Genomic DNA, 24,496 nt, shown 5'->3' on the forward strand with positions numbered 1-24,496 from the left:
GATAAGATGCTTACCTATTTAGGTGGAAGTAAGAGCTGTAGAAAATGAAAGGCATAAATTCTAATCACATCTTTCAAGAATAAAATGCAGTATGGCTTGCAGAGTTATTAAGCCACACATATGTAAATGCACCAACAAATGTGTGCAAGAAGGCTGTGATACTCATGGTACTCTTGTTAAAAATAAAGCTGTTAATAATTGCTTATGAAAAATGTATCTATGATAGAATAGCAATAATGTTATCCAAATTATTGAGAAACCCTTGTAGGAGGAAAAGGCCAGATAACAAAGGCTGTCAGTGTTGGCAGATGGAACATTATTATATGCTGCAATAGGTTTATCTTTCCTGCCTGTTTCATCATGTGGCATTTCAATAACTCACTACCAAAAGGAAGCTTTACTATGTATCTTCAGTCAGACATTCTCATAATAACTAGAGCAGTAAGTATGCACCCTAATGTTGAATCTAGTTTGTTCCAGCTGATACTTCAAAACAAGGTTCTTAGATATTCCCAAATGGAGGCAAACAAGAAAAGGTAATAAATTCATAACCATCACTTCTGTTTGAATAATCATGATACATTTCAGAGCCATTAGAAAGACCGACAAGAAAGCTTTCTTCTGATGTTTCAGTTTCAGGTTTCAGTTCCGAATTGCATCGCCAATAATGCTTGGAAGGGTTGTCACACAAATCCTAAAGTAAAACAAAGAGTAGGCAAACAGGAGTAGAAAATAATGGTAAACTAACGTAACAAAGAAGATCATTGTATATATTTTCCATTGCTCATTCATTTAGAGGTTATAGTTCTAATACTCTGTACTAGGATAAATCTGAACTCTTCACCTGAAGTAAAATTTCAAGGACTTTTTCTGTTAAATTAGTTTTCAATACTTAGGGAGTAATCTAAAGAGAAGATTTGAAAATTTTTAATAATAAAATAAAGGTTCAAATAAAAATATTACAACCAAAACTAATGTGAGATGTAGTGCTTTCATATAAGTATATTAATGCAGTATTGCCAAAACTGCTCTTATCGCATTTGAAACAATGAATAACTACATGATTCTCAATTTAATAAATATACTCAAAACATTAGGTCAGTGAGGAAGTGCCCTGTGTGCTGGGACAAATCTGTCTAAGTCTTCCATATATTTTTCGAACACAATTAAAAAAAACTAACATTCGTTCCACTACATGGTTGGCAGTTTTGATGTTTTCTTTTCCAAAACTTCCGAACTTAAAAATATGGCCATGCTAAATGAAAAACTCAATAGCATGTGTTTCCATTTGGTCCAATTATTAAGTGCAAAGTAGGATAAGATCAGGATCCTGCATAATGTTAGATTAATTAGAGAGTAAGTGGAAAATTAGACTTTAAAATTTTAACAAAAATTATCACATTGATTTTAATGAGGAAGGCATTCCAAAATCTTAACAAATGTTCTTAATTATTTGAATTTCATTAAAAAATATTCTTACTCATTCAGTAGCATAATTCAATTATTCCAAAATAATATAATCTTTTTTTTTTTTAAAGATTTTATTTATTTATTTGAGAGAGAGAATGAGATAGAGAGAGAGAGAGCATGAGAGGGGGGAGGGTCAGAGGGAGAAGCAGGCTCCCTGCTGAGCCGGGAGCCCGATGTGGGACTCGATCCCAGGACTCCAGGATCATGACCTGAGCCGAAGGCAGTCGCTCAACCTACTGAGCCACCCAGGCGCCCCCAAAATAATATAATCTTTGTTTTTAGTGAAATGAAAGTACTAAAGGCTAGTTTCTGAAAACTTTGTCTATTTAGCTAACACTTTACTGAAGACAGACTGTTTTGTTATAACTGGTAACAGCACACTGTGGAGAGACAGGAAGTCTTTGTTGTAATTTCAGAAGTCTAATCATGAGTTATTGCAGGTTGCATTAAGACTAAGAGCTGTAGTTGCATCATGATGTTATTTCACAGGAGGAAGGGCACTCTACACAGCTAAGAAGTGGTCAGATTTTCCACAATTGGATAGATCTTTTGAAACTCAATATATCAAAACAAAACAAAACAAAACAAAACGCCTTTGCTATTATCCTTTTCCCATTGCAATTAAATATTTCTACCTTGTCTGACTACTGTTTGTTTCAGAAATCATTCACTTGCCCAAGTGAGAAAAACCTACTACTTCTACCTGCCACATACATGGTCCTCCCATTCAAATCACCTCATTTTTCTTCTCATTTGTATTGCCCACTTCTTTATAGCCACTATATCTACTTTAGTTCAGACCAGTGGCTGTCTCATCATTTCTCCTTTAGTTGGCTGTAATAGCCACCTAAATGTTTTTATTTCCTTTTAATCTCTAACCAAAGTCACCTTGATAAAGCTGGTATTTTCACAGGTGTTTGCACACTTGCAGGTCTTTGTATATTGATTATACCTCAATAAAACTATTTTTTTTAAAGATTTTATTTATTTATTTGAGAGAGAGAGAATGAGAGAGAGCACATGAGAGGGGGGAGGGTCAGAGGGAGAAGCAGACTCCCCGCCGAGCAGGGAGCCCGATGCGGGACTCGATCCCGGGACTCCAGGACCATGACCTGAGCTGAAGGCAGTCGCTTAACCAACTGAGCCACCCAGGCGCCCTCCTTTAATGATTTGATCGCAACATAGGCATATGTGTGTGTGTGTGTGTGTGTGCAGAGTGTGCTAGTACAATCATTTCTGCCTATTTTTGAAATATATAGAAATGACAATCTTCTGAGAATTGCTGAAATCACTTGAAGGTTGGTATTTAAATGCAACTATGTTATTTTATATAACTGTAGTTGTCACTGTTCTCTAATGTCCTATTATATGGATGTACCACAATCAGTATCTTAATTATCAAGTCCATGATATTTGGATTGTTTCCCATTTCTCATTACTGTTAACAATGCTAGACACATTTTTGTATCGATTTCTTGCTTTGAATATATGACATTTTCTCTTGCATGTTTAACTAGAAGTAGAATGACTCCTATTAGAGTTTTTTAAATAATGCCAATTTTTGTCCAAAGCAGTTCTAACAATTTACATGCCCGCCAGAAAAGAAATGACTCCTATTCTTTCTATATTTTTATTATTATCATAGATCTTAATTCTTTCCACGTGAAGCAAGCTGGCTGGATCTGAGCACCCAGAGGGGGTCCTTCAGGACCAGCCAAGTGGGTCCTTGGCTTTGCACAGGACAGAAATCAAACATGAGCCAAGAGGAAGTGAGGGCAGAGTTTATTGAATAGTCTAAGTGTTAGAGTATAGCAGGCGGAGTGTCTTGGAGACTCAGAAAGGAAAGGAGAGATTGAGGTCTGTAGTTTTTATGGAGCACAGTGTTCAGGTATTTGTGTCCTCTCAGACATCCAGGAACTGGTCAAAATAAGGATGAGTGCTCAAGTGTCTTCCATGTCACTTTTGCCCTGGAACCAGGGGTCTTGGCGTCAAGGGGTCTGGAGTCAGTCATCTTAGAAAACATACATGACGACCTCTCCTGGTCACTCCTTAGATGTTATTTGTTGTGCTAGAAGACTCCAAAAGAAACCATTAACTCCTTGACCTTTACAAGGAGGAAATACATTAAGGGATGTGGTGTAGGCCCTAGCAAGAATAGAGGCAGCAGAAAAACAGTCTTTTAATGAGGCTTGTGATCCTCTTTGGGTGGAGATAATGAGGTAAAGGTAATTGTCGGTCATTCTAGAGGTCCATCTGCACAGAAGAAAGCAGGGAGGGTTATGTTCACACTGGTTGGTGGTCTGGGTCAGCAGGAGGTCCTGTCAGGGCAGTTGCTATCACTTGAGGGGTGGGCTAGAAAGAAGAGCTTAGGGAAAAACGTGGGACAAAGGTCTCTGAGTACAAGCAGGTAGGCAGTAAAGGTCAGGGCTGGGGGTCTAGTTGGTGACAGTTTTATTTAAACTTTATTATTTTTCTGTTTCTTGATTAAATATATATAAATAGCATATGTATACTGATCTTTTTACAACACTTTGCTAAACTTTCAAATTATTTTTATTTGTCAATAAATTCATTTGGATTTTCTGTGGAGACAATCATATTATCTACTAATAATTACAATTTCCTTTTCTGCTTCTCACTTCTGTAACCTATTATTAATGTTTGTTAAGTAGTTCTGTGCAGCTTTAAAACCTTGCCTGGAAGGAGTCATTTTAGAATCACTTAAAAAGTACAGGTTTTAGGGGTGACCGGGTGGCTCAGTTGGTTGAGCGTCTGGCTCGTGATTTCCACTCAGGTCGCAATCTCATGGGTCCTGGGATGGAGCCCAGCATCAGGCTCTGCACTCAGCAGGGAGTCTGCTTGAGATTCTCTCTCCCTTTGCCCTTCCCCCAGGCGCGTGTGTGTGTGTGTGGGGGGGGGGCGTGCTCTCTTTCTCTCACATAAATGGATGAATATTTAAGAAAAAATAGTACAGGTTTTATAGTCTGAAACAGTTCTAAAATTTTAGTGTGCATCAGCCCCACCTGAAAGTTTGTTAAAATGCAGATTGCAGGACTCTACCCCCAATGTGTTTGATTCTAATATGTTAGTTTTAAAATGATGCTTGAGAATTTGCACATCTAGTTTTCAGATGTTGTTAAGGATTCTGGCAAGTTTCCAGATAATGCAGATGATCCTGGTCTAGGGATCACGGTTGGAGAAACACTTGTCTAGAGACAGAATGGAAACTCAAATGTATCACTTAGAAATTCTGTGACTTTGGGGCGCCTGGGTGGCTCAGTCGGTTAAATGTCCAACTCTTGATCTCCACTCAGGTCTCGATTTCAGGGTCGTGAGTTCAAGCCCTGCATTGGGCTCCATGCTGGCCATGGAGCCTACTTAATAAAAAAAGAAAGAGAGAGAGAGAGGAATGAAGGGAGGGACAGAAGGAAGGAGGGAAAAATGCTGTGACTTTATTGAAGTAACTTCACATACCAGATACTCAGTTGCCTATGCTTTAAAATAGAGATAATATTTTATATTTGTGATTTCTATAAATTTCTATTAATTAATGGAGCATTATTAAATACTTATCCTAGTATTTGTACAAAATACACTGCGCCCATAAGAATTACCAAATGGGCTAAATGAATTGCATAGATGGTTCTACAGGGATTTTATAAGAATTCTAAATCGAGTCAAGGATTACGATCTCTGATATGAAAATGCATTCTATCCTGACCTTAGCTAAAACAGATTTCTTTGATAAAGTTTTGGGGATAGATGAAAGTAAGAGTTAACCCAATATCCACAATAATCAAAGGATAATGTATAATTTTTGTGTGATTATTTATATTGAAGATAATAAAAGAGGACTTCAGCTGTCTCCATTTTGACCTCAGACTTTCTAGTTGGGTTCTTCTTTCCAGTTTATCTCTTGGCTTAGGCAGAAGACCCTGAGGGCAAAGCATCTCCTGATGGGAACTAGAACTACCCCCTCAAACAGTAAGGACTGCCCTGAGCCAACAAGATCCTGCCCATAATTGACTCCAAGACAATGATCCATTTAACCTTCATTGTCTGCCTCCACCTACCCACCCATCTTTGCCCCACATTTTCCTTATGTAAACCTGGAAGTATTTTTGGCACTTTGGAGATAGTCTTTGAGACTCTTCTTCCTGATGTCGGCCTCACTGAAATAAATTCCTTTTTTCACCACCACTTGTTTCACTGACAAATCTGTCAGTGGCGAGTGGCCTTGCCAGGTCCTCTTGCACCCCTGTACCTCGGCTACACTAAGTCACAGTTACCTGGACCTTAAAATGATGAATTTAAGCACATAGCTTACAAGTGCTCTTGCAACAACTGAGTTTATCATTTCTCATCAACCCTCAAATCCATTAAAAACACATTGAAAATAGCCTGTAGGTTGCATGCAGGCTATTGCATCTTTTCTGCTAGAAATCACCAGATTTAAAATCATATGAAACATAGATTTTGCCTAATTTCCCTCTTGAGATTGGAAAGTATAATTGTCCAATTTATCACAAACATCAAGAGAACTGATTGACTAAAACAAAACAAAACAAAACCTAGATCTATATATCTTTCTAAAAGAGATGGAGAGGGTTTCATTTTTGTATCATCCAAGTATGTGTATGGATAGACAGGCTAGAATCACCCTATTACTTTATGAAACTTGTCTAATTAAATTTTAGCCCTCTCACTTCAGGATAGAAGTTCATTTTTTGTTTGATCATTCTGCTTACATAGGTGGTAAATCGTCAAGCTAGCAGAATAACAAACCATTGGAAAATAGCTGTTCTATTTACTGGATTAGAGCAAAATGCTGTAAACGTAATTAAATTGCTGTATATTTCAGGAGCTATTAATTATAAAGATAATAAAAATAATGCCACTATCATGGTACTCCACGGATGTATACTGATTTATTTCTTGAGGAAACATATGCTTTTATTGAACAAGATCACCCATGATCCTGATCTGAGAATATTCTTTGATTCAATAAAAAGTAAGAATTGTCATCTGTACTAGCCCCATTATGAGTTTCTTGCATCTGATAAATAATTAATTCACTATCTTCAAAATGTATCCTACTCCTCAAGAATTCTTGCAAAAGTATACTAACACACATTTCATTTGTAAGATGTAGTAGCATTTAATAAATTAATCAAGATGTCTTAACAACAAAACAACAAAAGTTATGCTAAGAAGGCAGCAAACCTTTCCAGCAAATCTTCCTTTCCTCAATGTATGTATAATTATATTTTAAAGGAAAGAAGTTAAGAACTATGTACTCTTTTATTTCTACCTCTTGTCTTTCCTTTATTTAAAACATTAAAATATAATCTAGATATATCTGAACCTGACCTCACATCACATTTTGAGGAAAAATTAAACGTTTGAAAAGAAAGATCACTTGCTGGATCTATTGGACTTTTTTTTTTTTCTTTCCTTCTCTTAATTTTTTTTTTTTTTTTTTTTTTAGAGTGGGGCAAACTAGGGATTTTTATACTTGGCATGGATATTTGTTTGTTTTTACCCACTCACCACTTTGGCTAAGAACTTTCTTTTCTTCAGAGAACATTAGTTATTCTTTCCTTTTCTCATTTTATACACACCCAGAAATGTGGCATGATCATAAAATAATTATGAATTAGAAAGCTATCATTGGCCTTCAGTCACAGATTTATCTTAAAAAGATCCATATTATTTGGAAGCCTCTAATTAGGAGTAAGATGTTAGATGTTTTCCTTAGACTATGATTTATTTTTAACCTTGAGTCTTTGATCTGACTATAATTTTATGTTTAACTTCGAGTCTTTGATCTGAATATCAGAAAGAAGGTGAACACTGAAGTTTTATATAATATTTCATTTTCAAACGATCAATGAAATTATAAATGAAATCTGTCTTATCAGAGGTTAAAAATCAGGGTAGTGATTTTTCATTCTGCTTAGAAAATATATAAAATAAAACTTTAAATTCTAATGCTCTACATCATTAGTTCACATTAAAATTAAATGACATGGATAACAAACAATAAGTTAGTAAAAATCAACAAATACTTGCCTATTTTGGTATTATGTTCACATCAAAATAAAGATGATTTTTATTAAATGTGTTAGTATTTTATGGTTTTTAAAAAAATCAAGTGGCATCTTATAGTATCAGTCATACGGTAATTGATACACAACATCACTTTTTATAAAAACTGTATTATATTTACGTACTTTGAAAGACTGATTATTTACATAAATAATAAGGTGAATCTGTATTTAAAATAAGATGCTTGTCATACTTCAAGTTTTTTTGTACTCTAAAAATAGCTGTTAAATATTTCACTTTTTTCAGAAAGTCTCAACTGTAATATGCTAATAGCTTCCTGTGAGCATTACCCTCCAAAAGTTGACGTATAGAGAAAAAATCCCTAATTCCTGTTTCCTTTTAGGCATTAGTTAGCTCTGTGCCTAACTTTATGGCAACAAGAAGGTGCTGATACCTAGAGAACTAGAACATTAGAAGTATCAACTTAATCCTTTAAGGGATACATCCCTGTTCTAAGCAGCCTATATTAAGTAAACCTTGTGGAAGAACAAGATCTTTCTGAGATTCAAAGGAATTCTAAAATAGACATGTCAGCATGAATTTTTCTTCTCTGACAGAAGTACCAAGATGACAGTTGAAGTAACAACTGCCTGAGCTAATACGAAGCCTAAATTTGATAATGTCTGCATTTTTGACATCCTGGGTTAGAGTCTTGGATGAAGGCGTGAGAGAGGGGCTTTGATCACTCGCGTCTAGCATAGAGCCATCCAAAGGATGGGCACTTCACGTTGGCAGTTGTGATTAAGGGAACTGAAGGCCTCGATGAAGAGAGAAAACTGTTTTAATTTCTGCTCCTACCTTTATTTCTAGCTCTGTCTTCTCACCTTTACCTGTTCCTTTTAGTTAACCCCTCTTATTTATTCTTTTCCTCTTTCTTCCTCTTCCCTTTTCTTCTTTTCCTCTATTCTTTTACATGCATTCACTAACCTGTGCATTCTTTGATGCACTTGGTCTCTGTCAGAGAACAAAGCAAACAAAATGTAAATCCCTATTATTTTGGAGTTTCCATGACATTGGAGGAAAACAAACAAGAAAAAAACTTAAGTGTATTATATTGTACATTAAACATGGCAAGTGATTTTTTCTTTTTTTTTAGTTTCAGAAGTAGAGTTTAGTGATTCATCAGTTGCATATAACACCCAGTGCTCATTACATCCCGTGCCCTCCTTAATGTCCATTACCCAGTTACTTCGTCCCCCCACTCATCTCCCCTCCAGCAACCCTCAGTTTGTTTCCGGTAGTTAAGAGTCCCTTGTGGTTCATCTCCCTCTCTGATTTTGTCTTATTTTACTTTTCCCTCCCTTCCCCTATGTTCATCTGTTTTGTTTCTTAAATTCCACATGTGAGTGAAATCATATAGTAATTGTCTTTCTCTAATTGACTTATTTCATTTAGCGTATAACCCTCTAGTTCCATCCATGTCATTGCAAATGGTAAGACTTCATTTTTTTTGATGGCTGAGTAATATTCCAATATATGTATGTGTGTGTGTGTGTGTGTGTGTGTACATCTTCTTTATCCATTCATCCATTTCCATCCATATTCATTCATCTGTTGATGGATCCGTAGTTTGGCTATTGTGGACATTGCTGCTATAAATGTTGGGGTGCTTGTGCCCCTTCAAATCAGTATTTTTGTAGATAAGTGACTTTTTTTAAAAAAAGGAGCAGAGTAAGAGGATAGGTTGGCATGTGGAAGTGGTTTGAAGTTTTAGAAAGAGGGAGCAAGGTAGGCATCATTGTGAAGATGACATTTGACCAGATACATGAAGCAGACATATTGTATCTGCAGAATGGCCTCAGCAGAAGAAATGGCTGATCCAAAGGCCCTAATGAGGAAGACTGCCCAGCATCTTAAGAATGGCAGATATACAAGAATGCCAGAATAGCTAGAACTGACTAAAAGCTCTAGGAAGAAGAGAAGTAAGAAAGAAAGTTAGTGAAGAATGAAAATAAAGTTAGAAGTGAAGGAGGGGCAGATTACCTAGAAACTTACAGACCATTGTGAAAAGTTCAGTTTTTACTCTGAGAGAGCTCAGAGTCTCTGGAGTTGTGTGTATGCGAGTGTGTATGTGTGGGTTTGTGTATTCATATATGTGTATGCAGTGTGTGTGTGTGTGTGTGTGTGTGTGTGTGTGTGTATGCCTCAGCCTGTATGATGGAACTTTTGAAAGAATATTTGCTAAAGCATAGCCTCATCACTTCCTCCAAAACTTAGAGCCTACAATACCTATCTTGCCTGCAGAGAATTACTGGGGGCCTATGAACTGGAGACTGTAAGCACCTTGGATATAGCTCTCTGGAAATCTCTAGAGTACGTGCACATTTCCCCAGAAAACTTGTTTCTCTTTTGCTGTCCTGTCACCATGTAAGTCACAAGACTATTGCTAAGGCAATGAGCCTGAAATAAGTGGAGGAAACATGAAAGAATACAGTTTTCAGGAAACATTATGTAGATTCATTTTAAATGGGATGAAATTAGAAATCATAGGTTGTCATTTTGTCTGATGTGCCCCCTCTATTGTATCCCCACATCTCTTTTCCATATAAGACTCCTAATTTTATATAGGTTTTGCAGGGATCAGAAAAAGCTACACCTACAAATGATGAGGAGAAGAATTGATGTGTTAACAAATTTTTATTTGATTGTCAGTGTCCTCTTTCCTGGTAATTTTGCCACAGATTTATTCCCACCTCTAGGGAGTGTGATGCAGATAGAAAAATACAGCAGGGAACCCTTTAATTGCTTGTTCACTTTTAATTTTCTTATGTAGGCTTTTGCAGTCTTTATTTTATCCATAGTATATTAAATATACATTGCAACTGCTAAATTAATTTGATATAGAAAAGACAAGCTGCATCAATAAAACTCAAAAGAAAACTGGGTAATCATGCTGGCTAATGTGGCAATGTCTAAATTAAGCTCAGCTCTCTCCCTTGAGAATAAGGAATTCATGCATTCTTTTTGGGTCTTGGGCTCTGTCGGATGCTATGTGAATGGAGAAAGTCTTGACTAGAAGAAAAAAGTGACCCTTTCAATTGGTACTTTATGTATTTACTTTTAATGATTTTATCTATTTGAGAGAGAGAGAGCATGCAAGTGCACGTGCATGAGTGGGGGGAAGGGCGGAGGGACAAGGAGAGAGAGAATCTCAAGCAGACTCCTATGCTCAGCCCCACGGGGACCTCGATCTCACTACTCTGAGATCATGTCCTGAGCTGAAATCAAGAGCCAGTCGCTCAACCACCTGAGCCACTCAGGCACCCCTCAATTGATACTTTAAAAGATCTCTACCTTAATTGAAATGTCATTAATAAAAAAGATATTTTTTAATGTTCTACAAATTTTTGGAGTACATTGGCTACTGGGTGATTAAATTAAAAGCTATTTCTACAAAAGAACCATCTATAAATTAACACAGTTCTTATCCTTGCTAAGCCTCAATATCTTCATTTGTGAATTTTAAATATAATATGCATAGTTGGGAAATGTGACATTTTGTTTGATGAGTTTAGATCACTTCCCTTTTAAATGCTATTTTCTCTCTTAAAGCTACCCAGGAAGTACCTTTTTAAGAAAATAGAATAGGAAAAAAATCAGAACACAAGTCTTAGTCATTATAGGAAAGTATTTTAATATTCAGATGTGTACTGACCTATTTTTTTTCTGAAATGTTCATAAGAATCTAGGTTGCGTATGTATTTTAAATGCTATATTCTTTAATTTTACTCATTAGGATATACTTTTATCTATATTGCCAAGAACGGCAAATAATCCAGTGATTTTTTTTACATTTATTATCAGTTTCATTAAATGTCTAAACACAATGAGCACATTTGATGGGCATTTGCTGTTTGGAGACAACAAAATTTACATGCTAAATAATTATTTTTCTTTATTTAAGAACATTTAAAAATCTTATTTGGTCATATTTTTTGTCTCCATATCTTCTTATCTTTGAAGATATTACAAGTTCCCCTGAGAAGAATATAAAATATGAAAAGTTCTATACAGGCAGTCCACAAATTAAAAATATGTTATCTCCTAACAGTTTATTGAAATTTAATGTAATTCAGAGGAGTGTTTATTGAGCATCAAGTATTTTCGGGTCCTAAGTAATTTGTAACCTATTAGCAAGTACTTCAACTGCCTTCATTAAAATTTGTCCAATTTAACCTCCCCTCCCTCATACAAACAATTGCCTCCATCTGTTTCCCTCTCTTTATTTGGACATTTTCTTTTTAAATGTATTAAAGGAATTTTTAAAAATTAATCATTCAGTTCCTTAATTCTTTATGGTCTAATTTTCATTCCCAGTGCTCCATTTAATTTGCTCTTTCTAGGCTCATCAGTGTCTTGATATTTTCAAAATCCAACAGTAATTAAACCAGCTAACATCTGCCCCTTTGAGACTGTGGATTCTTTTATTGGAAAATCTCTTCTGTTTTGTTTTCTGTGATAATATTCTTCCCATCTACTTATTACTTGTTCCAGTCTCTTTTGCTAGAATGACTCTATTTCTGGCATTTGTCTTCTACCTATTATTTATGTCTTTTTTACTTTATTCATTTATTTTTTTAAAAAATTTTATTTATTTATTTGAGAGAGAGAATGAGATAGAGAGAGCATGAGAGGGGAGAGGGTCAGAGGGAGAAGCAGACCCCCCGCTGAGCAGGGATCCTGATGCGGGACTCGATCCCAGGACTCCAGGATCATGACCTGAGCCGAAGGCAGTTGCTTAACCAACTGAACCACCCAGGCGCCCAATGTCTTTTTTACTTTATATGCTTACTGGCTTCAGGCCAGATTTATGATTATAAATCTCTACTTCTAGCCATCTCTCCAAGGTGTACCATTGGCATTTCAATCTTAATATTTTTCAAGATCAAAATCTGTGCCATTGAATAACTCTCTGATGTCCACTTTATAGTAATCACTTTTATCAAAGCTTACCTACCACCTTTCTTCCCCTTTTTTCTTCCTTCTAATGAGAATTATTTGTTCTTTCCTTCTTTTCTCTAGTTACACAAAGTTGCCTCATTATTACTTCCATCATGATTTAACTATATTAATATATTACTATACCATTTATAAATTTCATGTATATCTAAGAAATACTTAAGAATTATATATGTGCATATATATGTAAGAATAAGATATATATATGTATGTATGTGTGTATATATATATGTGTGTGTGTGTATATATATATATATATATATATATATATATATATATATGTAAAATTCAAGAATAGATACTTTAAGATATAAGAATATCCCAGTGTCTAGGGGCACCTGGGTGGCTCAGATGGTTAAGTGTCTGCTTTCGGCTCAGGTCATGATTTTAGGGTCCTGGGATTGAACCCCACATCAGGCTCCCAGCTCAGTAGGAAGTCTGCTTCTCCCTCTCCCTCTGCTTCTCCCCCAGCTTGTGCTCTCTCTTTGTCTTAAATGAATAAATAAAATCTAAAAAAAAAAAAAAAGAATATCCAAGTATTCAAGAATACTTTAAGAATAAGATATATATTTGGTATAGATAGATATATATATCTTATATATCTTATATCTTTATATCTTAGATATATATACACACACAGATATATGCATATATGTATATATCTTATTTTTATTAAAAAAATTTTTAAAGATTTTATTTATTTGACACAGAGAGAGCAAGAGAGAGAGAGAGACAGAGAGCAAGCACAAGCAGGAGGAACTGCAGGCAGGGGAGAAGCAGGCTCCCTGCTGAGCAAGGAGCCCGATGTGGGACTCGATCCCAGGACCCTGGGATCACGACCTGAGCCAAAGGCAGCCACTTAATCAACTGAGCCACCCAGGTGCCCCACACCTTATTTTTAAATGATTTCTTGAATGAAGCCTGGTATTTTTGTAACATGTTTATAAAGGAAGAATTGAGTTGGATAGAAAACTCTTGCTTCTTAGATTTGCTGACGATATTGAGTAATTTTAAATAACAATATAAATTTTGAAATTTTGCTTTCAATTAGGTGACAGGAAGTATCATTGCAAGTCTCATAGCTTCTATTTTATTTTATTTTTTCTGTGCAGTAGAAGTTAATATCACCTGCTCAGTATCTAAGGAACTATAGGGGAAGCAGTCTTGAGAAGAATCGGGTGTTCTCTCTCTGTGTGCGTGTGCGTGTGTGTGTGTGTACCCAGGAGATGGGGTTTATGGGGGGATATATATGCAGGGCTCAGTGAGATGGATTGAGATGGGAATAAAGAATATGTTTGGAAAGACAGCTTGCCATTCTTCTGAGGAGTAAGAGGATGGCAGCAAAAATACCTCATAAGGGTTGAGGGTGCAGGGAAACATTTGGTGACTTGGGACTATGATTTGAATAGGCTTGGTGTTCTCAAGCATACCACTTTCTTTTTTGTTTGTTTTCAGAAATCATTACAGTGTCAGAAGTGTTTGAGAGTGAGGCATCTTGTTTGGCCCATGATGGGTGCTGCTGAGGCATTTTGTGGATGGTGCTGGCACACATGCAAATTATTTTTCTCTCAGTAAGCTTCTTGTTTGTTTGTTTTTACTTAGAAAAGATTAGTAAAATCTGTTTCTTAAAAACAAAAACACTTTGAGATCCTACAAAACTGTGTTGTCTATTTTACAGCACTTAGCATTGATTTCTTAGGTAAAAGAATGATTATGTTTTTTATTATTATTATTATTATTATTATTATTATTTTAAAGATTTTATTTATTTATTTGACAGAGAGAGACACAGCGAGAGAGGAGATACAAGCAGGGGGAGTGGGAGAGGGAGAAGCAGGCTTCCCGTGGAGCAGGGAGCCCGATGCGGGGCTCGATCCCAGGACCCTGGGACCATGACCTGAGCCGAAGGCAGACGCTTAACAACTGAGCCACCCAGGCGCCCCTATTATTATTATTTCTAAAACCAAAGGTATTTCTAGGATTTCATTCACTGATCTGTGCTGGTTTGATAAAAGAAATCATATTAAAATACTCTGGACACTTATTGTGGCACAAATAAATGTGCCATATCTTTTCTAATTATTTTGTTTACTGTGATAATGGCTCATTTCCATGTTATATCTTATACTGATATTTTGGAGTTAATATCCCTGAAAACATTAGTGATGAAACAATGTAACAAAATATCTCACTAAGAGTATAGGCACCCTCTTTCATAAATGTGGATAATACTTCATTGCAAGACTAGTTTTTAAAGATTGTGAGTCCTCAAGAGACATGACAAATTTTGATGTCATTGAATTTAACCTATATGCTTATTGTTTAATTTGACTTTATAGATCACAAGTGATGAGCTATGTTGAATGCCCTACATTTTCCAATAATATCTATTTTTTAATCTTTAATATTGTTTACTTATTAGGCTTTGCCTCAAGTGCTCTGTTATTATATTTTATAGCATCTCATTTTTAGAAATCAAACATGTGTGTCTAATCCGACAGGGCACCTTAAAATACAATGTTTAGAACCTAATAAGTAGAAGTAATTGATTTCTGAGTTGAAAATGAGTCAGGTCTAACTAAGCCCATCTTTATTAAGCTACTTCAAAGGACGCCCATAGTAATGAGAGAGAATCGCCAATTATAGTACATCATTTAATATCGCACCTATCACTTTTTCTGATCCAAGTAATATTTATTTGCACTGAGTGATTTTAGTTACATGACACAGTTAGAGTTGAATTCTTTTGCTAGTCTAACTTAGCAATGCATGTTCCAGAAAGATATATGGTGTAGTGAAAGAAGACGATTTAGTAAGACAAGACATTTTTCCTCTCTGGACTTTTTGCTACATAAAAGCCTTGTCAGTTTGACATTTGCTACTTTTGCTTATGATTTTGTTCTATTTTCTCTTCCTCCCATGCCATCTTTATCAAACTACTAAAACACATTTTGCTAAATACTCCAGATGGGACAGTGGTATACTTGGCTCCTGGATAGAAACTAGGAAAATTGCCAAGCCTCTATTCTTTTTATAGCCCCATATTTTGAATGTATTGTATAATTCTACTTTTGCCCATAACTGTATTATTATTACTAATTATTTATATTATTTTTTCTGAAATTCCCAATCCCACAATTGGGTTATATCCAGTGCATGGTAGAACAGTAGGTACTAAAAATGTATCTGCTGAATGATGAATACTTATTTATACTTTCAGTGTATCAGAAGAGGATACTTTTATTTTAGCACAGAAAATATATACACTACCTACACTATCTGTATATGGGATGTACATAGAGGGAAAATAAACTCAAACTTAGTCTTTTGCTTTTAGCATGCTATGAATTAATCATACAGTGTAGATAGAATCTCAATAGATAGAGAATGAGAGAGTGCACATATGTTGTTTAATAGTCCTAACTGCTTGAAAGATGAAAGGGATGCTGACTGTAGAGTAACTCCAACAACTCAGTTTTGATTACTTATAAAACGGTTAGAGACTTCAACTTTGATTAATGGCAGGCACGATGCTTTGCAGAAACTCTCCCATTCAGAACACCTAGAACACATGAAAGAAGTATCAGTGTTGTAAAATATCACCCAGCCAAGGTCCAAAAGATGGACATAAAAGGTGAGCTAAGACAGAAAGCTTAACAGACAAGAGAATGAATACTTTTGACACCTTTGCAGGCACTGGAGTATAAAAGTCAGAGTGTAGGGCTTGAGGGGGTGGGAAAGGAGATGGATTTTAGTTTGGGACCATGAAATATTGCAACTAGAAATAAAAATGAACCAAAAGTAGACTGTTGTTTGTCTACTTAGAAGGAAAATAAAGAGTTATAACAAATACTTGCACTGTAGTGTCATGGATTAGGTCCTGAAACTGAAAAGGCATTAGTGGAAAAGCTGGAGAAGTTGAAAAAAAATCTGTGACTTAGTTAACAGTATTATGCCAATGTTAAATTGTTAATTTTAAAATCGTATCATGGTTATAAAAGATGCCATTATTTTGTTAACTTGGTCATATGGAATTCTCTGTACTAACATCACAATCACTAAACCAAATATAGTTTGTGTAACTATGTTAATATTAAGTACCGTAAATCTACAGCAAAAAAGAAATACTACAAAGAGGAATATTTCATAATAATAAATGATTCCATTCTCTGGAAAAATATAACATTTCTCAGTTTGAATGCACATACTAATGTCGTCTGATGATATATTACAAAGGAAAAAATTGAGAAATGTGCAAGGTAAACTAGAACAACAAATTATATCTACTAAATGTAGAAAGAAAGGCATAATTACAAGAAAAATATGGGGTGATAAAATGAAAATGTAAAACAGAATCAGCAAACAAGTTGTTTCTGTGAAAAGTATCATGCAATTTATAAAAATTCAAGCAGATATGGCAATAAAATAAAATAGTAAGCACAAATAACCAGTGCCAAAAATTAAAAAGTGGATATCAATACAGAATCTAGAGATATTGAAAAAATAGAGGATATTATTAACATCTCCATAGTAATATACATGAAAATGTAGAGAAAATGGAAAAATCCCTAAAGATAAAAATAACTTACCAAGAACTGACACAAAGTAAAAGAGAAAAATTGAAGAGTCTTATTGTTATTAAATGATTTCAAATACATAATAATATCTATCTACAATTATTAACTATCTGCAATTAACACCCATCATAAACTTGATCCCAAAGTATGAAAAGAACATTATAAAAAGGGAAATTATGGTCTCAGTCACAGATAATCAAAGATTATAAATAAAAATAAAATGAATACAGCATCTTAAAGGGACAAAACCTCCCCATTTCAGGGATAAAAATTTTAAAACAGAAAACTTACAAGAAAATTTCTCAATCTGCTGAATAACAACAAATATTCCTAGAGCAAAATATCATATTTAAAGTAAAATATTACAAACTTTTCTTTTGAAACAGATAGCAAGGAAAACGTGCCTACCTTTAACATTTCTAATTCATAGATCTTAGTCATTATAATACAAAAGGGCAGAATTAATTTTCTGAAACATTTGAAATGTATTTTGAAGCAAAATCTCCCATTTTACACAGTCTTGCAAAACCTTAAAACTCACCCATCATTGTGTGATGTATGTTCTCCTCTCCTTTGAACTGATAGGATTTTGCAGTAACCATAACCAATAGAATATGGTGAAAGTGCTATTTTAGGAATCCCAACACAACGTTGAAAAAAAGCCATTGCATTTTTTCCTTGTTTTTTTGTATGCTTACTCATGGAGAAGACTATGTGAAGAGGAAGTGGGTCTAGAAGACCCACTGGCTCCACCTGTTTGCAGCTGAGTACCAACACCAAGTTGCTAGGTATAGTGAAGCACTTTGAAAGTGGATCCTTCCGTTCCTCATATTAGGAACTTCCCCAGCTTGGTATGCACTGACAAAAGAAACACTACTGAGCCCTGATAAAATTTAAGGTATCGGGGCAAAAGCATAATATTGTTTTAATCTATTAATTTTTGTATAGCTTTTTATGAAACAGGGAATAACTGATATAACAGAGATTAAAATTCATAAATATTGGAGACATTCTAATATTGCCTATTTAAACTTTGTTTGAGATAATAGTAATTGACTTCAACACAAATTCTATCTGTAAAATACTCAAATTGTAATCAGGCAGTTTTAGATTACTTCTAACAGTTTTTTTTCTTTGTATTTACCACATTATAGTAAGTGTGCTTATCTATTTATTTAGCATATAAGCCACAGAAGACACAGACATTCACAGACACATTTGTGACCCTACTGAGGTCTAGATAAATTGAAGAATATAAAATAAAAGTAGGAGAAATAATGATATATTGCTGACCAGAAAGCCCCTAGATATGTGGAAACAGCTTTGTTATCACTGATAGCCTGGGGGAAATCAAATTGAAATCCCATAATAAATCTCTGCGAAGTATGTTTTCATTGCTAACCCTACAACCCAATAATTCCCAACATTCTGACTGTGATAGATCGCTCCTATGATTGCCAGCTTTGAATCCTAGCCTTTAGGGGATATTGAATTACTCTTCAATAATTTTGAAAAGACCCTTTCTCTCTCAATACAGTTATCATGATATTGTTTTTGAATTATGTTTGAATGAATTAAATGAGATTTATATGAGGGACAATATGGGGCAGCGAAATAAGCAGTTTTGATGTCAAATAAGCCTAAATTTAAATCCCTGATTTTTAGGGCACCTGGGTGGCTCAGTAGGTTGGGCATCTCCTTTGGCTCAGGTCATGATCCCAAGGTCCTGGGATCGAGCCCCGGGTCAGGCTGCCTGCTCAGCAGGAGAGCCTGCTTCTCCCTCTCCCTCTGCCTCTCCTCCTGCTCATGCTCCCCTCAAATAAATAAAATCTTAAAAAAAAAAAACCCTAATTTTCAAGATATGTTACTTTAATACTATTATTATACTTGGAGCCAGGACAAAGTTTGAGTTAATTGTTTTTCTTATTTCATGGTGAAATATTATCAGTCTATGCAAAATCTCATTTTATTACCCTTACTGATACATTTTGTTTTCTTTTGTCCCCATTCTCCACTCTCACCCTACCACACTGCCTATAAGAAATAGTTCTAGGCTGCTGGATATGGACTCTTGCATTTGTATGTAGCTTTTAAAAACATATATTTTTGAAAATATATTTATTGTTAATTTGTACAAATTTTTACAGATTTACACAGATAGTACTCACCTGTAGATTTTGTTTCTAAATGTTTCCACTAACTACTATTTTTAGGTCCTGTATAGCCTAGTTTATTGTTTTTAACTCTTTTCCATGGTATACCTCTACCACATATTTTTCCATTCAAAATCTAGATTGTCTCCAATAATCTGATACAATATAATTCAGTTATTGATATAATGAACATCTTCACATATGTTACATGGTCCTTAATGAGAATTCCCATATGAGGATTTCTCTGAAATACAAACTCAGGAGTTATTATTGGATCACCTAATGTATGCAAATTCATGAAATACTGTCAGACTGGCCTCAAGAATGGATTTTTAAAGTAACTTTCCCACTATGGTAATTGAGGAATCCTATTTCTCACATTTCCACTAGTATTTGCCATTACAGTACTGAAAGATAAGATATAATCCAAAAGCTGCATTTTTACTTCTAATCTCCTAAACTATATCCTTAAAAGGCAACTACTATGGGTTAATCATTACCACAGGAAAAAAAATTAACATAGTTTAGACATATTTCTAACCTCTCAACCTGAAAGAATACATCATTAGATTACCCAAGTCCACACATTAAGATTAATCACTTATTTTGTATTTGTTAGGAGTCTTTCATTTGCAAGTATAAGAATATAGGACTCACACTGGCTTTAAGAATATGCAAAAATTATTCCAGAGTTAGGATGAGGTACAAAAAGTTTGATCTGATGATTCATTCCTACTTGTCAAAGACTCATTTTCTTTGTGTCTTATTTGTCTTTTTTTCTTTTTTTAAAGAATTTTACAAGTTTAATGTGAAATTTAAAAAAAATACAAATAGAAAGAAGTCCATGTTCTTTAATGTTGCACAAAAAAGTATGAGTAGAACCAAAAGTAAATTAAACATTATTATCACATTTGTTTACACCACTATCTAGTTCTTCATATTCACCTCATTATTCAAATAACAGAAGAAAATAGGTTGCAGTTTAGGGATTGAGAAAGAGATAAAACAAAAAAACAAACAAACAAACAAAAAACAAATCTTTCCTACCATGTTTATTCTACACCATATAGCTGTGCTCACAGAGATGACTTCTTTTACTTCTCCACTGCGCAGCAATTCAGTCATAAAATTGAACCTGCTCAGAAGCTGAGGAAGACTAGAAATGGATGGGCCCAAATCCTGGTGCATTTTCATACAATTTTAACAATGGTGCAGCTACCAGCTTGTAATTTTTAGGGCTGCGAACAAGGCTTTCTCTTGAAGTTGAACCAAAAACAACTTCTTAATGTTCCTTGGGTTTTGTAATATGTGCAGGAATATATGGATAATGAAGAGATTCAAACTTTGGGGTCTACCAGTTACCAAAGCAGTTATCAATGATCCAGTCCTACAGGGCTCCATCTTGACCGCTTTGTCATTAAGTGCTTTAGTCCTTTAACTTCATCTCCTCCTGGCTTAAGTTCACCACCAGATAATTCAAAGAAAGTTGTTCCTAACTTTAGCCATAACACATGGGGCAGCCAGTGCTCATGTACAATCAGAACCCCTTCTGTAGTTCTTCTCATTCCAATTTTATCAAATTCCTCCCTCATGCACTGAAATCTGGCTGCAACAGAGCTGTCCTTCTCATAGAAGGACTCTTTGTACCGGAAAGTATAAGTGGTAAGAGCATACAGGTTGATGGTTTGCTCCAGGGTGTGGGGGTTGGTCTGCTGGATGTACTTGTTGCCAAACTGGTTGACCCCCTGGGGCCAGCTGGGTTGTGAGCGATTGGGTGGTGCCACGGCCATGCTGGCCATGCTGGCAAGCTCCAGTACTAGGGGCGAGAGGAAATGGGGCAGGCAGGGAGACTCTCCCTGTGCCAGCAATGGTTATTTGCGTCCCCCTTAGTGTATGCCACCTGCCATTAACATGAGAGCGCAAGAGGAGACTTATTTGTCTGTCTTAATGGAGTTTAATTTTTCTTGTTATTGATTTTTCTCAAACTCATAAAATGACTTCCAGAAATTTTCAGGATCTACAGGCTTTCAGCTTTTCATCACACAGAAAGAGAAAGTATCTCCCAGAAACATTTGAAGAGTGGGAAATTATGTTTCAGTACGCCAAAATACATTTTATGTATTTCGTTCATTTGCTTGAATTAAGCTTCTTAAATCAATCACTCTAAACTAAGCCAACTAGGGACTAATCCTGAAGTTGGTACTGATGTCTACTTTTCTAAGGTATCTGAGCTGTGTAAGAGTGGTAAATACAGTTTGACAATCAGGGTAAAACAACAGAAAAGAAGGGTAAATGGATGTGGAGAACAGAAAGAGCGAACATGTTCATGAACTAGAAAAACTGTACCCCAACACAATTAAGGCAATTTAATCCCTTATAATAGAATTTTCATAAAATGTAGACTAATCTTTAAAAAATTTAGTTTTGCTAATATTTTCACTACAGTTATTATTTGTTAAAAATAAAATGTATGCTTTATCAAGTTAAATAATTTTGAGGTTCAGAGAGGTTATTGTTTTGCATCTTAATCATCTTACTCCCATATCTATGCTCGTGTAAACATATGTTTCATGATATTAACAGATTTTGTGAGAACAGTTTATTAAAACAGTTTCATAATTTCACAAAATAAACACTTATCATTCTGTAGTGTTCTTTTGTTTTCATGAAATGATATTTTGTGAACCTTTCTCCATGTCAGTGCATAGAGATTTAAGTCATTAATTTTATTTTTATTTTATTATTTTTTTATTATTATGTTATGTTAATCACCACACATTACATCATTAGTTTTTGATGTAGTGTTCCATGATTCATTGTTTACGTATAACACCCAGTGCTCCAGGCAGAACGTGCCCTCTTTAATACCCATCACCAGGCTAACCCATCCCCCCACTCCCTTCCCTTTAGAACCTCAGTTTGTTTTTCAGAGTCCATCATCTCTCCTGGTTCGTCTCCCCGTCCAATTCCCCCCCTTCATTTTTCCCTTCCTGCTGTCTCCTTTTTTTTTTTTTAACATATAATATATTATTTGTTTCAGAGGTACAGATCTGTGATTCAACAGTCTTGCACAATTCACAGCGCTCACCATAGCACATACCCTCCCCAATGTCCATCACCCAGCCACCCCATCCCTCCCACCCCCCACCACTCCAGCAACCCTCAGTTTGTTTCCTGAGATTAAGAATTCCTATCATATGACCTCACTGATAAGTCATTAATTTTAAAAGATGTATAATTGTATTTTTGCCTCAAGGGCTGAAATTATACATTTCAGCAGGAGCATGTGCTAAAAGAAAGTAAGTATTTTTTAAAAAGTTGGCCGTAGGACAGGGGACAAAGAAGAATGATCACCCTTTATAGCTTCCAAGAAATTAGTAAATCCCCAAATCCCAGGAAGTACCTATGAATTATCTCAATTGCAGATTATTAACAAAAGCTCACATGGAACTTGCTTCATGCTTCACATCTGTTCAGCTCTTTATCTCCTCCAACAGTGAATTAATGACTTCCCTTTCTCTTTTTCTTTAAATATTACACAAGGGCTTTTCATTGTGGAATCTAAATGAGAACCCTGTTCATAAAGCTGTATGGGAAATACAATCCATTCCTGGAGATATAATTAAAAGTTGACAAGGTTAGAGATAAAGATGAGTATTACTAGAGAGTAAACAGTGCAATATGCTCCATGTAATAGTAGCATAATTTATCCACTCATTCCTGTCCTGATGGACATTCAGATTACCCGTTTTGTTTTTTTAACAGTGTAATTAAAATAAGCATTAATTTACATACCATTAATTTAATTGGGTCAAATGATTTTACTTTTCTGCTCCAATATGTATTTCACACAACACAGAGATTTAAAATAGGGATGTTATTAAGTAAACCTTACTGTAGAGTATAATTAGTTACTAATTTCCGAATCACCTTCTGTAGACTGAAATAAATTAGCACATATTAAAACTATGCACTAGAATGCCATATTTATTTGACATGAAGTTGTATTTTTTCCAAAGGAAACACTTTAAAATTTTAATAATATGTATAGAAATATTAAAAAGAGTGCATATTCCTTTATTATGTGATACTGGAGTAATTTAATATCCTGTTATAATAAATTGATCTGGCTGATCACTTTGGTAGCCTTCATTTTTTGCAACAACTCGGGAGTCTCTATTCTTTTGATCAGTATAAATTGTCACGTTTCTTATTATCGCTGGGTCTACCTCTAGGAGACTATCTTCTCTGCATACTCCCTTCAAATTTCCTACTTTAAATTTTCCAGAAAGCCTTACAAAAAATTTTATATTATACAAAGTATATGGCCTTCTGATTTGCAAAGAAGCACTTTAATCCCAAAATATAAAGACACTTTTTTTCCCCTGGGGTTTAGAGGACTGATCACCATAGGGAGCATGCAGGTTGCTATTATTTACATAGAGGGGATTAGCACTAATATAATGCTGGTTTAGTAAATAAAAACATCGGGCTCCCTGCTCAGCGGAAAGCCTGCTTCTCCCTCTCCCTCTGCCTGCCTTTCTGCCTACTTGTTCTCTCTCTCTGTCAAATAAATGAATAAAATCTTTAAAAAAAAAGACTAGGGTCTCTGTTTCACCACTTCTCTCTGACATAGTTATATGATGTTCTTGCCAGAGCAATTAGGCAAGAATTATAAATAAAAGGCATCCAAACTGGAAGGAAGTAAAATTATTTCTGTTCATAGATGACATGATCTTGTATGTAGAAAACTCTAAAGAATCCACAAAATACTGTTACATCTAATTTTAAAATTCGGGAAATTTTATAAATGAAAATCTATTTGCAAAAATTATCTGTATTTCTATATACTAGCAACAAATAATCTGAAGAGGAAATTAAGAAAACAATTTCATTTTCAATAATATCAAAAAATAAAATACTTAGGAATAAATGTAACCAATGAGGTCTAAGACTTGTACATTGAAAACTACAAAACATTGCTGAAAGAAATGAATGAAGACTTAAATAAATGGAAAGACATTTTATTCATATATATAAGACTTAATATTGTTAAGATGACATTTCTATGAAAATACAGAATCAGTGCAATCCCTATCAAAATGTCAGTGGTGTTTGGGTAAAAATGGAAAAACCCATATAAATTTAATATTAAATTTTAAGAGACCTTGAGTAGTCAAAATAATCTTGAATAACAAAGCTAAGCTCATGTGTCACAATTTCAAACTT

The 24,496-nt window shown here is 34.9% G+C and overlaps 1 pseudogene; it reads right to left on the reverse strand.

The window, feature by feature from the left end:
• Window positions 1–502: 502 nt before the first annotated feature.
• Window positions 503–21,200, reverse strand: LOC118015393 (annotated as a pseudogene).
• Between the last annotated feature and the right edge of the window lie 3,296 nt (window positions 21,201–24,496).

Source organism: Mirounga leonina, unplaced genomic scaffold, assembly GCF_011800145.1.
Source record: "Mirounga leonina isolate KUSES-001 unplaced genomic scaffold, KU_Mleo_1.0 Mir_165, whole genome shotgun sequence".
Lineage (NCBI taxonomy): Eukaryota > Metazoa > Chordata > Mammalia > Carnivora > Phocidae > Mirounga > Mirounga leonina.